Source organism: Cupressus sempervirens, chromosome 3 (genome assembly GCF_028749045.1).
Source record: "Cupressus sempervirens isolate cs-2001-9-10 chromosome 3, ASM2874904v1, whole genome shotgun sequence".
Classification (NCBI taxonomy): Eukaryota; Viridiplantae; Streptophyta; class Pinopsida; order Cupressales; family Cupressaceae; genus Cupressus; species Cupressus sempervirens.
In genome coordinates, this window is record NC_143120.1 from 423,227,110 (window position 1) to 423,243,634 (window position 16,525).

Consider the following 16,525-nt stretch of genomic DNA (forward strand, 5'->3'; position numbering starts at 1 on the left):
GCATGCTTCCACCATTGCTCATATCCTATGTATATGAAATTTGGAGCCACAACCACATTACCAAATAGGGTGGATTCAATGGTGGAATGATTCCATTACCAGAACTACTCGCTTTCTACACATCTATGGGTGACAATTGACAATTTTCATAAAGCGATCCTACAAATCCACTACTTTTGTGCACAAAAAGGCTTTTGAGGCTCTCACCCTTAATCCCTTCGATGTGGATTTGAAAATCCATCTTGCAAAAATCCACCATGATAAACAAGTTTCTGATAATTATGCCACTCGAGGAGCCCAAATCATAGCTCATCTCTACTGGTTGGTGGTTGGTGATAAGGCTTCAAAGGAATTCTTTCAAGTTCTTTGAACCCGTCATACCAATCTTGGGATTAAAAAAATAAAACAAGGCACTTTTGTTCTCTCCAATCTCCCTAACATTCTACAAGCATTTTTTCATCACGATGAGAACCTTTTTGCTTCACAGGGAAATTTGGTTGCTTAGGAGGAAGCTCTGAGAAAGTGTATCTCTGTTACTCCAAACTGCCTAGTAGTTGAGCAATGTGATTTCTGTGAGCAACTTCTTACCCACCAAGATCTTAAGGAGGTGGTTTATTCCATTACTAATAATAAATCCCCCAGGTTTGATGGGTTTCCCTATGAAGTTTACAAACACTTCTGGGAGCATATTGGTCCTGATATGCACAAAGTTTATCTTGAAGCCTATCAGACTAAAATCTTAGGAGACGTTATCAATAAAGAAAATATTAAATTCATACCTAAAGTTGGAGATCCTAAGGATATTTGCAATTAGAAGCCCATTACCCTTCTAAATGTGTCTTATAAGATTATTGCTAAGGCAATTTCTCTCAAAATCTGGCACTTTCTGCTTTTAATTGTGCAACATGAGTAAACTAGCTTTATTAAGTCCAAATATATTATTTACAACATTATTTCTATATGGGAAGGAATAGAGTGGGCTCACAAATCCAAAAAACAAGCTATTTTTTTGAAGATTGATTTGCTCAAGCCTATGATCGCATTGAATGGGCTTTTATCTTGGCTATGTTCCAGGCATTTAGGTTTGGTCCCAATTTCCTGCAATCTGTGGAAATACTGTTTGGCGATGGTAATTCTTGCATTACCATCAATAATTCTCAATCTAATTCCTTTGGACTTTTTCATTCCATCAGGCAAGGTTGCCTTCGAGCACTAGCACTTTATTTCCTTGCTACTGAAGGGTTTGGCTATTTGTTAGCCGACTCTATGTCCTCTGGACTAGTTCATGGCATTTCTTTGCTAGAATCATCTTCCCAGTTGGTTAATGGTCATTTTTTTGATGATTCCTTACTCACTCTTTTGGAGGATGAATAAAACATAAAAAATGCCTTAATTTTCGTGGAAACTTTTTGTCAAGCCTCTAGTTCTGCTATTCAATGGCAAAAAATGCTCTGCTATCAAAAATCATTCTTGCCAGCTCCACCTTGGCTTAGCCAATTTGAATGGAAATGGGTTACTCATGAGGAGATATTTCTCTTTCTTGGCATTCCATTTTCTTTTCAGGCTTCACCTATTGAACTATGGAATGTTGTGCTTCCCAAGATCACCAAGAAACTTGATTATTGGCTTACAAAACTACTCTCCCTTGCAAGAAAATTCTAGATTTGTTTAAAAGTTCTTGCAGCCACTCATGTCTATTATTCTTCTTGTTGGGATCCCTCTAAAGCCTCCTATCAAAAATTGGAAAGACTTCTCAAGGATTTTCTTTGGGCTTCTAGTTCTGATCTTCATGGGTTTCACAGAGTTGCTTGGGATTTTTGTTGTCTCCCAAAAGAATCTGGCGGCCTTGGCCTTGTTTCCACTTAGAAATAAGGCCTTGCTCTATGTGCCAAATGGATTATTCATGCCATCACTGGAGATGAAGCCTGGAATATTTTGGTTTGGCATTGCATTATTTCTAGCTTTCCCTTCAATAGGCCAACTTGGAAAGGGATTGGTTTCCACACCCTTCTTATCATGTAGGAACCAGTGATCACTCAGGGCTCTTTTGTTATCAAGAGCATATGGGGGGCTTGGGAAGCTATCAAGCCTTGGCTTCACTAGACTGGTGATGAGTTTTGCAATGGCCTCTCTTTGAATCAGTAGAATATTTAGTGGTCTCTTCTATTTTCCATTCAGGGTACTCCCCTTGCCAAGATTTAAGGTGCTAGTGCTCTGCATTTTTTCAAATGAGACATCAAAACTCCTAAAGATCTTTTCTCTTAGGTTTCCATGAGTTTTGGATCTTGGGAAGATATGCAAGTCTAGTACCATCTTGTCCATTTAGATCGATAGAATTTTGACTTATTTCTTTCCTCAATTCTAGTACACTTAATTCATAAAGTGGGTATTCAATTTGTTAGACCTTGGTGACATGATTAGAAGTGGTATCCTATCACTCCTTTCACTAATTACAAACCAAGCCTATGTTATAGATGGCTTTCACCCATCTGTCGATGGTAGATATGCTCAATCAAAGATGGCATTTGTAATCTTCTCTTTCTCAAAGGAGAAAGTGATTTGACACTATTTGGAGTGCTATTATAGAGCCCAAGATTACTCATTTTTCTTGGTGTCGAGCTTTTCAAGGTCTTCACCTTGGACCTTAGCTCAAGCATATTGGGGTTCCTAATCTTAGATGCCTTTTTTGTGGACAACCAAAGTTGTTCTTGCATACTTTTTGGTTTTTTAGGCGTGCTCAAAATTATTGGCACTGGATTCATGATTTCTTTAAGCCATTCAGGCCTGAACCCTTTTCTTGGCACATGGTTATCTTAGGTGATTCCCTTAGAATTCTTAAAAAATTTACCAAGATTTTGCATACCTTCAAGATGGAGATTTTGTTCACTTTGTGGAAAGATAGAAATGTTGTTCTTTTTAGTCATAGTTTTCTTGATATTAATATTGCTATGTACACTAAGGTGTGCATTTGTAATAATTTCACTATGTAGATTCAAGTTCAAGCTAACAAAGTGGCCTTGGAGGTGGCTCACCTACAAGAGCTACTAAACCATTTAGTCAATGCGCCTTGGACTATTGCCAGAGTTCCTCCAGATGCCTTGGTTGATACCTTGATGCCTTGAGGTCACAATCCATGATGCCACTCCTTAGGCCACCACTCTCACACCTCGTGCTCCCACACTTCTTGCCACCACTCTCATTGTGGTGGCGATGGTTGATGGAGGCATTGCTCAACTACTGGCTAGTCTCCAAGTCCTCCTCCTAGGGCTCGATGGGCACGTTCTGGAAAATGACCTCACCTAGATTTGACAATTTCTCCTCCATGGCCATAGATAAAAGGTATAGATGATGGCTAGACTATCCCTAGCCTACTCCCCAATCCCAAAGATGATTGGGGTTTTCATGATCTTGATGAGCCACCTCCCTCGGCAAGGACTGCTTTGGCCACCTAAGGTTGCTATTTATGTTTTTTTTTATGAATAGTCTTTGATTTTGGCTTTGGCTGTGTGAATTTTTGTGGGCTGATCTTGTATCCCTCGATTCTTTTTTGTGAATTGTAATCTTAGTATATTAATTATTAATAGTAAAGCACTATTCATCAAAAAAATAAAAAAAAAATCTTTTTGGACCTTGTCATTTCACACCTTCAAAAAAATACCAAATATCACTCTAGAAAGATTATGGACTTGATAGATACATTCATTGAAGTATAATGAGCATGTTTACCAAATAAATTTATCTAACTCCATGTCCTATATAAAGCATTACCCCTCCAAAGAAAACCTAAAAGAGTAGATAATAAATTTTGTCAGCCCTATTTAATTTTGGCTTTGAAAAAATATCAAACTATATCATGATGATTTGAAATTATGCACAAGAGTACTTAAACATGGTCATAATCATAAGGTAAAAGTATAAAGCTATGTTATACTTTAAGAACAATTATTAGGAAGACTAATTAAAAACTTATTTTGGTCAAACATATGCTCTAACTAAATTTTTTCTAGTTATGTTTGATATGTGCTTGAACTTTTGCAATTATAAACATCTATTAAATGCATATTTTATACCAATTTAGATATAGTTACCATTTAACCATTGCTCCAATAAATTTGACTATATTTCAATAATTTTTAATATAAAAATAACATTTTGTAAATCTATGAGTGAAATTTTGAAAATGCATACCTTTGAATATTTTATTTTATTTTTCCATTTTATATTGGTGGTCAAGCTATTTGGTAGATTTCTTTAGGCTAAACTTGATTCCATGGATAAAATGGAGAGGGATTCCATTAACAACCTTGAGATGGGGTTCTATGTTGAGATTATTTGTTGTATCTAGAGGGAGATTATGGAAAAAAAGGTTCTAGGGGTGTCACTGGCAAAACTAGGTTGTGCAGGACTAAGGAAGCAGATCTCATAGATGATTTCAGATCTTCTATCCATTGGATATATAATGTAGGCTAGGTTGTACTAAGAGGGGAGGGATGAATCAAGAACCAATAAAACTTTAACTCACTTCACCAATTAATCCTTCATATATTATTTTGATCTAATTGAGTGCATGAAAGAATCAAAGAAATAAAATATATAAGATATGGTGACTTGAAAACATTCCAAATAGAAAGTAAAACTAGGGTGGGGATGATACCCACAAGCTTTAGTACTACAGTATAAAGTTTCCATGTTAAAGCTTACAATTGACCACTTCTAGTGATCTATCATGTTAGGAGCAATAAGGATTGTTAGGTCCACCTTGTTAAAGGATTTACAAAAATACAGTGAACTATGCACTCTATTAGGAGATTAGCAAAATAATGTTAAGTACACTCGGTTAAAGGATTTGACTAATGCACCTATTAGGATGAACCAATGGTTGATCTCTGATTTGCAAGTTTTATTTTATGAGTGAGATTCCTTGAGTTGTAATGATCACCTTATTGTGATAGATAAGTCTCTACTATACCATATACTTCATGTAGCCTTCTTTAATTCACAGTAATCTGCTTTCACTTCTTTGCATACTCATGCATAATTACTTTCTACATTGGATATGATATAATACACTATATATATACCAATCCATTGATTACCTTCTGGGGTCAGCTATAGTACCAAATTCATCATAATTTGCAAAGTTGGCCCATTGATGTAACTCGGGTTTTAAAGTAAACTTGGCGATGTGCTAATACCAAAAAAAAACTATCAACACTTGGCAGACTCTAGCACTTAGTTGACCTTGAAGCATAGACCATATTGATCACTTCAAGTAGCAGGAACTCTATCAATAGTGTATGACTTGGTGAACATTGAAAAACTTGGTGGATACTAAATCCCTCGGTTAACACTACATGACTCAGTCAACACTTAATTCTCTTTGTTAACAATGTTAGCTTGGTAGGCACTAATATACTTGGTTAACACTACAAAGCTTAGTTTACACTAGGATCTTCATCACTTCTACTAGATAGCTTAGTAGAAACTAAAACACTTGGTTATCCCTTCTAGATGAATGATAAGCTTGGTAGCAACTTAGAGCTTTGTAGCAATGTAACCAACTGACTAAGTGTTATGTCACTAATAGACAAATTGACCTTAATGCTAACAATCTCCCCCTTTGGTACTAGTGACAAAAACACTTATCATACCAAACATCTGTATTCTCAAAATTACAAGTCAAAACCTTCATTTATCAAAATTATGTGTCTTCAACTTGGTTTTCACGTATTGTTGTTGTAGCTTGGTAAATTACTCTATTTTTCTGATTTTTCAAAATTGCTTTTGTAAAGATGCTTTTTGCTTAACTATACATCTGCTTCATATTAATACTGCTCCATACATATATCTCTCTCCAATACATATATCTAGAGTATGAGGTTATTTTCCTTCTATACAAATAATCTTCTCCCCCTTTTTGACATAAATGCCAAAGGTACAAAATATTTACAAATTAGTTCCAAAATGTGACAAAAAATTAGTGTGTACCTTAAAAATTATTACCATGGTCATTTCACAATTCTCTTACAATACCTAGGATGCATGCAAGGCTATTTGTACCTCTATTGATAGCTCTATCATGTGGTCAACTATGGAGCAGTTATTGTCATGCACCAAAGTTTTTACATGTACAATATGCTTTTGCATTGCATCCATGTTTGGAAGAATCATCCCCTAAATTTCTATAAGTGTGGCCCTAATTCTAGCTTCTTCCCTTAACAACTATGCTTGTAGATCTATTAAGTATCCAGTCTTTGTAAAGTGTGTAGAGTTACAACTAGGATCAAGTGAAAACTGATGTACACTTGCCTACATATCCTCATCTATCTTCCATAATTTATCCTTAATCTCCTTGGTAAAGATAGATATGTCACTCAATTTGACAAATAAAGAAACAACATTATTTATAGATGTTTCTCGTGTAGCAAGGATAGTAGACAGGTCTACTTGATCAATAGCAATCTTATGTGCTTCTTGCTCCAAAACTTTGTTTTCAAATTTTCTCTCTACTCTCTATAACATTTTTTCTTGTCTATTTAGTTCTTCATTAAACTTGTGGATAATTTCAACCAGCTAATCCAAAATTATTTTTTTCTCATCAACCTCAATGCTTAGAGTATCTACAAATATGCTCTTGATGTCATCAAGGACTTGATTTTTCTTTTTCCTCTCTTCTCTAAGCTTCTGTTGCTTAGCCCTCTTCCAATGTTCTCCAAGGGTGTCCATCTAGTTAGGTGTCACATTGGAAGGATCCCAATCTAGTATTATAATATCTTCCTCTAGATCAATCTCATCCTTAAAGGTTTCAACCTCTTAACCCTTATCCTTAGGAACAATAGATAAAATAATTTATTTTCACTTATTCAAAACTTCAATGCTCGGTTGAGATTGGGTCTCAACTGTCAGTGTACAAGCCATGGTGGAAACAATAGATGAAATATATGGAATAGAAACAAATGTAGGAATAGTAATAATAATACTAGCAATAGGAATACCTTGTTGTTTCTCAGTCAAGCCTTATGATGGAAAGACTTGCTGCTCAACAGATGAAGTGTTAGACACTTCAGTCATGAAAATATTTGGTAGAGTAATTCCAAAGATTGGTTGGGTGCTAGCTAATTTAGTTGTAACCACAACCAACTCAATAGAAACTTTCTCTAAGCCAAATTGCACTAAGGCTTTTCTCAAAGAATGGGGAAGGCAAGTCATAACTTTTGCTGCAATCTTTTCTGCATCATACTCCTCAATACTTTGAATTTATTGAAGACTTCCTCTAGTAGATTGTTGTTGTTCTTCCTCATCAGCATGATCAAGATGTACATTGTCGATTTCATCATCTCTGATTTCTACTTCCTCTTTCACATCATCTTCTTCAACATCTTTGTCATCCACTTGCACAACATAGTCAGTAGGCTTGTGCAACTAATAGATAATTTTCCATGTGGTAGTATTGGATTTCACCTTAGATTTAATGTCCTTCAGAAATATTAGACATGTATTGAATTTAGGTGTAAATTTTTACTCATTCTTTTTCAATGACTCATTCACCTCTTTATCACTGAGACTCAGCATAAGTTGTCTCAAGGTTTTCTCACTGATGTCTTTAGCAACTTTCAATGCACTATCCCATTGAGGTTTGACTACTTTCAAAATTACATCAGGAACTTGTTGTGTTAATTCACTAGGTGAGTAGTTCCATTTACCCAATTTTTTCACAATGTCATCCTCAATTTGCCTTTTCTCCTCTTGGATCCTAGTCTCATAGATAAGAGACTTAAAACATGTCATACCTATTCCTTGTTCCAATATTTTCAATTTTTCTTGAAGGGTAGGGGCAAACCTCTAAAATATAATCTTTTCCACTTCATCTTCTTCACCGAGCTTTAGCTTCCCATTGGATTTGGTAGATCTTCTTATGAACACAGTAGGGAAGACTTTGTAGGCTTGGTTATTGTAACTTTCCCTTTTTTCTTGGCAGGTTCCTCTTCCTCAGGTTGAACTTCCTCTGTATTCTCCTTTTCATCTTAATCTTTCACTATGTCATCTCCTTTCTCGTTCAATATGTATGAGAGGAGAGCTCGATTACTTAGTGTTCTTCATTATTTTCTCTATCCTTTTTCTTCCTCTATTCACTACTTGGGGTAGCTTAATCTTAAGCTCAATTTTGGCCTTAGCCTCTTCATATATTCCAAAATATGTTGCCTTAGGATCCATAGGCTCATTCAATAGAGCCTCAATGATTTCCTTGGCATAATCTATGTTAACCTCATATTCCATAGGTTTGACCATGCCACTCTAGGCTTGACTGCTTGGATGTAGACCTTGTCACAGTCAACCAAAAAATAGATATCCTATAAATAATCTTCTACTAGTTTCCTTGGTTCCCTATATTTTCTTTGCATTTTCTCCTTGAATGTCTCAAAATAATTATCCATAATATTGTCAAATTTTTCTTCCATCTCTGATATAAATTCATTGATTTGATACAATACTAGAGTATCTTTCTTCCATACTACAATTTCTTATGAAGGAAAAAACTTTTGAACATAGAAGAATAAACATGTCAAGAGAGAACCAAACTTACATGGATTGTTCTTGGAGACTTAGATACTCTCCATGTTCTTGCTAAATTGATTTAGCAGTAGCTTGGCAAGGTCAAATGATAAATTGTTCTTTACCACATCGTAAGCTAGGCCAACTACTTCACATGATACATTGTTCAATTGGTTTGTGTTGTAGATTTTGGGTGCTAGCACATGGATGCCAAAATTCAATTCCATGTAAGTTACTTCACTTAGTTTCATGCCCTATCCATCCCATTCGGTAAGAGTCCTTTTTGCCAATTCAACCCAACCTAGGTATTTTGTAGTCTTTTCTTTGTTTAACATGGGAAATATAGTAATCTTGTGCATCATCTTCTTGGTTATCAAAATAGAGTGATCCATCCATAACTACACGTTATGAAAATGACTCAAGATGAACCTGATCAACTTCACTTGAAAGTCCCTTGAAATATGTAAAATATGAGTCAAACCCTTTATCTCCAAATGTTTGTGCTCAGATTTCAAAACACCATCCACACAAAGTCTAATGAATCTCTCATTCATCTCTAGGGTTACCAACTCTTGAACAGAAAAGTGATAAAATGATCGAATGTCATGAACAAGGAGTATATTGGCTAGAATCTAGGATTATGCTCTAGTAGGGTTGAGTGCTTCTGCAACTGCCTGACTCAATCCTAATGTGGGAGCCTCACAATCAACTTTACGAACCAACATCTTAGAACCATTTTAAATCTTGTTCCTAAAAGATACCATCACTTAGTAGGGTTTCAAACACAAGAGAAATCTTCAACAACAACTACTTAAATTTCTTGAGGTTCTGAATTCACTCTTCACTCTAAGATCTGAAAATTCATGGTGAAATGATTTGATGGATTTTCTCATTTTAATCAAATTTTGTCTTTGCAATCATGATTAATGCTTCATACAAATGTTCACCTAGTGATAGGCTATCCTCTACTCGGTTTGATCTTTATTGCTCAAAAGATACCTTCAACTTGGTAAGGTCTCTTGACTTGGTAGGAACTACCAACTCAGAGAGAGATTCAAAATTGATAAGGTTACTACCACTCAGTCTAAACTTGGTACTCGATAGAGCCACCAACTTGACATCTGCATCTAGAAAATATATGCAACTTGACCTTTCTAAATAATGTCTTGAATTTCCATCATTACTCAATGATCCTTGTGTATCTTGAATGCTGATATGAATCTTTAAGCTTGCTAGCTAGAATAAATGTTAGATGACCTCTTTTGAATCACAGTTCCAATGATCTCCGTAGGGAACTAAGTTGAAATGGTTGAGTCACCCAACTCATTGACTTGGGTGTCAACAAATTCATGATTTGATGTGCATTCTCTAGAGATTTCTGCACCTATTGTTGCCTCATTTATTTTTTGATGTTGCCAGCTTTAACTTTCTTTTCATCTACAACTCTTCCTTTGTTCATACAGTTATTGGCAAGTTGTCCAAGTTTTGTATAAATAAAACATCTCTTTGTAGTCTTTCTTTTCCTCATGTCCTACGTTACACAATTTTCTACATTGTGTGTTGTAATACCAAGCAAATATTGCTTTCACAATTTTCTCTATTAGGTTCCACTTCCTCATTTTGCACTTTGAAGATTTGTGTCCTTCTTTTTTGCAATTGTGACACTTTTCTTCAAACTCAGGTTTCTTTGTGCATTCACTTGCTCTATGCCCATGCTGATTATAGTTGTAACACTTTCCATTGAATTTTTCTTTTCCATTACACCGACACTTATGTGATATATGACCTATCTTACCATAGTAATTGCAAGTAGGTCTTTTATTCTTTTGTACTCCTTTCTAAGATGATTCACCTTGATGTATATATCTTAATTCAGCTATATCTTTGTGTCTATACTAACTTTTCTCATTCAATTGATTCATGCTTTCTTGAGATTTTATCATTCTCTCATTGGTTTTATTTTCCATGTTGAGATTATTGTGCAGTCTATCATTCTTTGTCCTCAAATTAATAAGCTATTGATTTGCATCATTGAGTTTATCAATAAAATATGTTTTCTAAAGGGATAGTTGTTCAATTTCATTGTCCTTTTCTTCTATATCTTCTTTGGCTTTGTCCTTTTCTTCCATGACTTCACATAATACAACTAATTGAATTTCTTGTTTTGCTTTCAACTTTCTGACTTCTTCTTGAAAAATGAGATTCTTCTCAAGTAGGTCTTTGATTACTGCATCAGCATCAACTTCATCTAAATTACTTTCATGGCATAAGTCTCCAATTCTTTCTTCAATGTAAAGTTTGCATCAATTTGTGTTGCAAGATCTTTTCTTATTTGCATGGATTCAGAGAGTTTCTCCTTTTCTTTCTTAATTTTTCCAATAGCCAAATCCAAATCCAACTTTTCACTTTTAATAGCCTTTTCTAGTATATATACCTCTGTTGCCTTTGATCTTTTCTCAAGCTATTAGAATTTTGATGTGAGAACCCAAATTCTCTGATACCAATTGTTGGAAATATAATGTAGGCTAGGTTACTGAGAGGGGAGGGGTAAATCAGTAACCAATAAAACTTTAACTCACTTCAACAATTAATCCTTCATATATTATTATCATCTAATTGAATGCATGAATGAATGATTTAATTAATAAAATATTCATAACACTTTGACACAAGATATGGTTACCCAAAAAACTTCTAACTAGAAAGTAAAACTGGGGTGGGGATGATACCCACAAGCTTTAATACTACAATATAAAGTTGGTATGTTAAGGCTTACAATTGACCACTTCTAGTGATCTTCCCAGTTACTCAAGTTCTCCAGTCAACTCGGTTATGTTTTGATACTCAACAAAAACTGTCAACACTCGATAGACTTTGACACTCGATTGACATTGAAGCACAGTCCATACTGATTAGTTTGATTAGCTGGAACTCGATCAACATTGTATGACTCAGTGAACACTGAGAAAATTGGTAGATACTGAATCACTTGGTTGACACCGCATGACTCAGTCAACACTGAATTCTCTTTGTTAACACTATAAGCTCAATAGACACTAATATACTTGGTTAATACTATAGAGCTTGGCTAACAGTAAGATCTTCATCACTTTTGGTGGATAGCTCAGTAGCAACTGAGACACTTGGTTATCACTTTTAAATGAATGATAAGCTCAATGGCAATTGTAGAGGTCAGTAGAAATGTAAAAAATTGACTAAGTCTTGTATCCACTATCCACAAAGATATATGAATTCTTGTATGTATGTATGTAGAAATGAAAGATATCTTCACAAATGGAATGCATCTACAATCACAATAGCATTTATCATGGATATAAGTATGCTTGATATTCTTGAACAAGGATGGATATGCAATAGTAATGTATGTGGATCTTCTCCCTTGATCAGTAACTCCTCTATCTCATATGAAAAAAAATCTATATCTATGGAAGAACATGCTTGTTTGATTGAATGGATGGCTTTATTTGATGAATCCAACTATCTTTCCTTACTTTAACTTCTTGGACATACCTTGGAATTAATTTCTTGCTTGCAAAAGTTTTAGTTTTATAAAACATATGACAGTTCTCTTACTTGTATTTGATGTATTGAGTATATGGCCAAATAAAGGATGAAGAACTCCTTTTTCAAAGTTATTTATGATTCAAAATTGAGAGGGTTGATGCACTTGGTGGGAAAAGGTCAAAAACCTCAGAATGGGCCCTAAAATCCTACAAGATAATAACCTTGTATAGATTTTCTTCAACCTATACCAATGTAGGTCAAACTCAATATATACCAGTATAAATCAGCTTGTGGGATCTATAAAGGTGAGAAGGTCAACTTACTTGAACAATCTTATAGATGTTAGTTGTGTAAATGGTTCAAGGTAATATTGATAGGACATAAGGAAAATTAGAAAAAATGCATCCATGTTCTAGGAGAACACTAAAATGGGGCCTAATAAATCATTGTTCTTCCGAATTAAAGGATCCTAAGATTTAGGATGATAAATTTTACTTCAATTGAAATAAATTTCAACACATAAATATAAGGTTTAGTATCCTGTCAGGGAGAAATAGTAAAATTTATTCAAATTTATTAAAAAAAACTTGATGCAATAAAGGAGAGAATATATCTATGCATTAAATTTTGAATTTTATCAACATATATAAAATATGAATAGACAAAGAAAAAAACTAGAGAAAGGGTGGTTGGAGGTAAAACTCCAACTTTGGTATTTTATCAATAACTTAATTTTAATTTTAATTTTACAAAAATAATATCCAACTAATTATTTAATATCACACAGTTTGACTCAAAATCACACAGTTAAATCCTGATATTCATATCACAATTTGACTAGCTGTGGAAATTATCTCCTACTTATCAATGATGAGCTTAAGGGGCTTTCTAATGAATGGTTCATAAGGCACAACACTTGGTGAAGGTTTTGCAAATGGGGTTGCAAGCTTTGGGTTTAACTATGGAGGAAACTCTGTAGTTAAGCGCGCTCAGGCTGGAGTAGTACTGGGATGGGTGACCTCCCGAGAAGTCTCGGTGCTTCACCCCTGTGAGCATCACCTAGATCCAATGAGTGCTAAGTGTTCCATTTATTCTCATGAGAGATGGATTCATGTTGAATCACTACTCATAAAACATGGGTCATCGAGTTTGACTCAAAGTCACACAGTTAAATCCTGATATTCATATCACAATTTGACTAGCTGTGGAAATTATCTCCTACTTATCAATGATGAGCTTAAGGGGCTTTCTAATGAATGGTTCATAAGGCACAACACTTGGTGAAGGTTTTGCAAATGGGGTTGCAAGCTTTGGGTTTAACTATGGAGGAAACTCTGTAGTTAAGCGCGCTCAGGCTGGAGTAGTATTGGGATGGGTGACCTCCCGGGAAGTCCCGGTGCTTCACCCCTGTGAGCATCACCTAGATCCAATGAGTGCTAAGTGTTCCATTTATTCTCATGAGAGATGGATTCATGTTGAATCACTACTCATAAAACATGGGTCATCGAGTTTGACTCAAAATCACACAGTTAAATCCTGATATTCATATCACAATTTGACTAGCTGTGGAAATTATCTCCTACTTATCAATTATTTAATATTTAAAAAAAGTACAAACATAAAATAAGTTAATATCATTTTTAAAATGTCAAAATACATGGCACTTTTAGTAAATCAATTTTTAGAATTTGAATAAACATTAGTATTTTCCTTGATAAAAGTATGACACAACTTTGTACAATGTATCCAATTCACCAAGATATTCTTAGTCAATTTTAAGATGTGAACCTTCAAAGTAGGAACTCAAGGATGTGTAGTTAACAAATACAAACAAATTGAGCTTGTAAAATTATCAAAGAAGGCAATGTAATTATGAAAATGCATGCATGGGTATATGAATACAAAGACAATTATGGGTAATAATTAGTTTTCAATGAAATTAATCTTAGTCCAAAAGATTTATATCTTAGAAAATTCCACTTCTAGAAGGTACTCAAGGTGATAACAACAAAATTTCTCATAACCTATAAACTTGGTACCTAGAAAGAAAATCATAGATATCTACCATGTGTTGAAAATGCACAAAAATAATCACTTATGAGAGATAAACATGATCTGTATGTAGTTTTACATGAAAGACATTGGATATCAAATTATTTCTCTAATTGTATGCACATCAAATTTTGCAAGAAACTATGGGTACTAACATGCATACTCTAACTTGCCCTATATTAACTAAAGTAAATATATTTAGATTTCTTCTTTAAATGGAGGAGTAGGCAAATTCACATATTATCACTCTTTGGTATTGGATGTTTGTCAAGATATAGGAAATCTCCTTTCTTATTAGATTTTGTTAAGACCTTCCTATATCTATTATGTGAGAAGAGCACTATATGGGTAAATGTAAGAAGCTGAGTACCAAAACCACATAAGTCCTTGAGGAAATTTTTTTTTCACTAGAAACAAGTACCAAAGGTTGTGAGAAGAAAAAACTCACCTTATTAATTGTCCATTATTCCTATATAATACCACAACCCAAAGGAGTAGAGGGACCTCTATTGATTAAATATCTAATACTATTAATAGTCTCAACCCACATGTTTAAGGGTAGCCCAACTTGTAATCTCATACTCCTTGCATGCTCTATTATTGTCATGTTCATGCATTTAAACAATCCATTTTCTTTTGGAGTCCTTGGATAAAACCTCTACCTACCGATACCTTTAGAAGAAAAATAATCTTCAAAGACTTTTCTACAATACTCACCACCATTATCAGATTTGAGACATTTTAGGCTTTTACCAGTCTCTTTCTCAACCAAGTGTTTTCATTTATTAAAAAATTCAAGTACATTAGATTTTTGTCTAAGGAAATAAACCAATACTTTTCTATTTGCATCATCAATGGAAGTAACATAATACAAACATAAAGCAAGGGAAAATACCTGAGTTGGTCCCCATACATCTATATGCATAAGATCTTTAATTTTTTATTTTTATTTTCCTTCCTACTCTCCACAAAATTTTCTTTTATTTTTCATAAACATAACTTCCACAAAAATCCATATTGACACATTTTGGACATAGTAAAACTTTCTTTTAATGAAGTAATTTCATACCCTTTTCACTCATGTTCCCTAGTATGTTATGTTATAGTGATGTTTGAGAATCTATAACAATTCTTTGATGTACTTCCCACTTAGCTACAATTATTCCAAAATATATATTTTTCTCTAAAATAATTAAAGTAGAAGGAACAATATGACCTTTAAAAAGACATAATGTGCTTACTTTTACACCTTTATCACTAATAAGAAACCTTTTTAATTTTTATCATTAAAAGTAACTATGCAACCCTCATGACTTAGTTGCCTTTCTAAAATTAGAATCCTACTTAGCATTATAACATGTCTTACTTCTTTTAGTAGCCAATGATTCTTATTCTACAACTTAAGCCTAATTGTTCACTTTCAAACAATCTATCATGGTTTATTATCTCCCAAACAAACTATCCCCAAACCCCCTTGACATAATCAAGAAAATAACTTCTATGAGATGTAACATGAAATGAAGCCCATAAATCTAAAACTCATGAATCGTCAACATTTTCTATGGAAAGAAGAAAAGAATCCTCTTCATATTTCTTATTTATCACATTTACCTTCTTATTTCCATCTTGTTTGTCTCCTTCATTATTCTTTGAAGACTAACAATATTTCTTGTAATTACCTAGTTTCCCATAGTACCAGTAATCTCTCGGTCCTCTAGATTCAGACCTCTTTCTCTTTAATTTTCTTCTTGATTTCCCATAATTTCTAAAATCATTTCCTCTCATATTCACCCCGCCTCTTATTTCTGCATTCAAGACACTTCCTAACATAGATCCACCTAACCTTTTCTTAATAATTTCCTCACTTAGAATAACACCAATAACATCATCAATTTATCAAGTATTAGAACCCAAAATAGAGCTACAACCATTACCAAGACATTCTACCTTCAGACAAAGAGCACATAATTAAGAAAGCCCATATCAAGTAAATGCTTCATGAGAAATGCCTTATTTGAAGTGGAAGGATTTTTTTACAATTTTTCTAGGGTTTCTATCACTCTTTCACTATCTTCACTTTCTTAATATTAAATACAACCAATTGTGCCAATCATTAACAAATACTTCCAAGCTCCTTCTTCTCTAAAATATCTCAATCTTCATTTGACATATTTGGGTCAAGGATTTTCCTCCAAATGGCTTCAACAAATCCTTCTAATAAAGGTAGTCCTCCATTTCAATTTTCATAATTGAAAGTTCTACCCACAAAACTTCTTGATCTTTAGCTTACGCTAGCCCGAAAGGAGATTTCCTAGCCCCCAAAAATTAACAACATAATTGAAACACAAAAACAATGCAAGATTTGATAACAATTCATAACTCTTTATTAATAAAA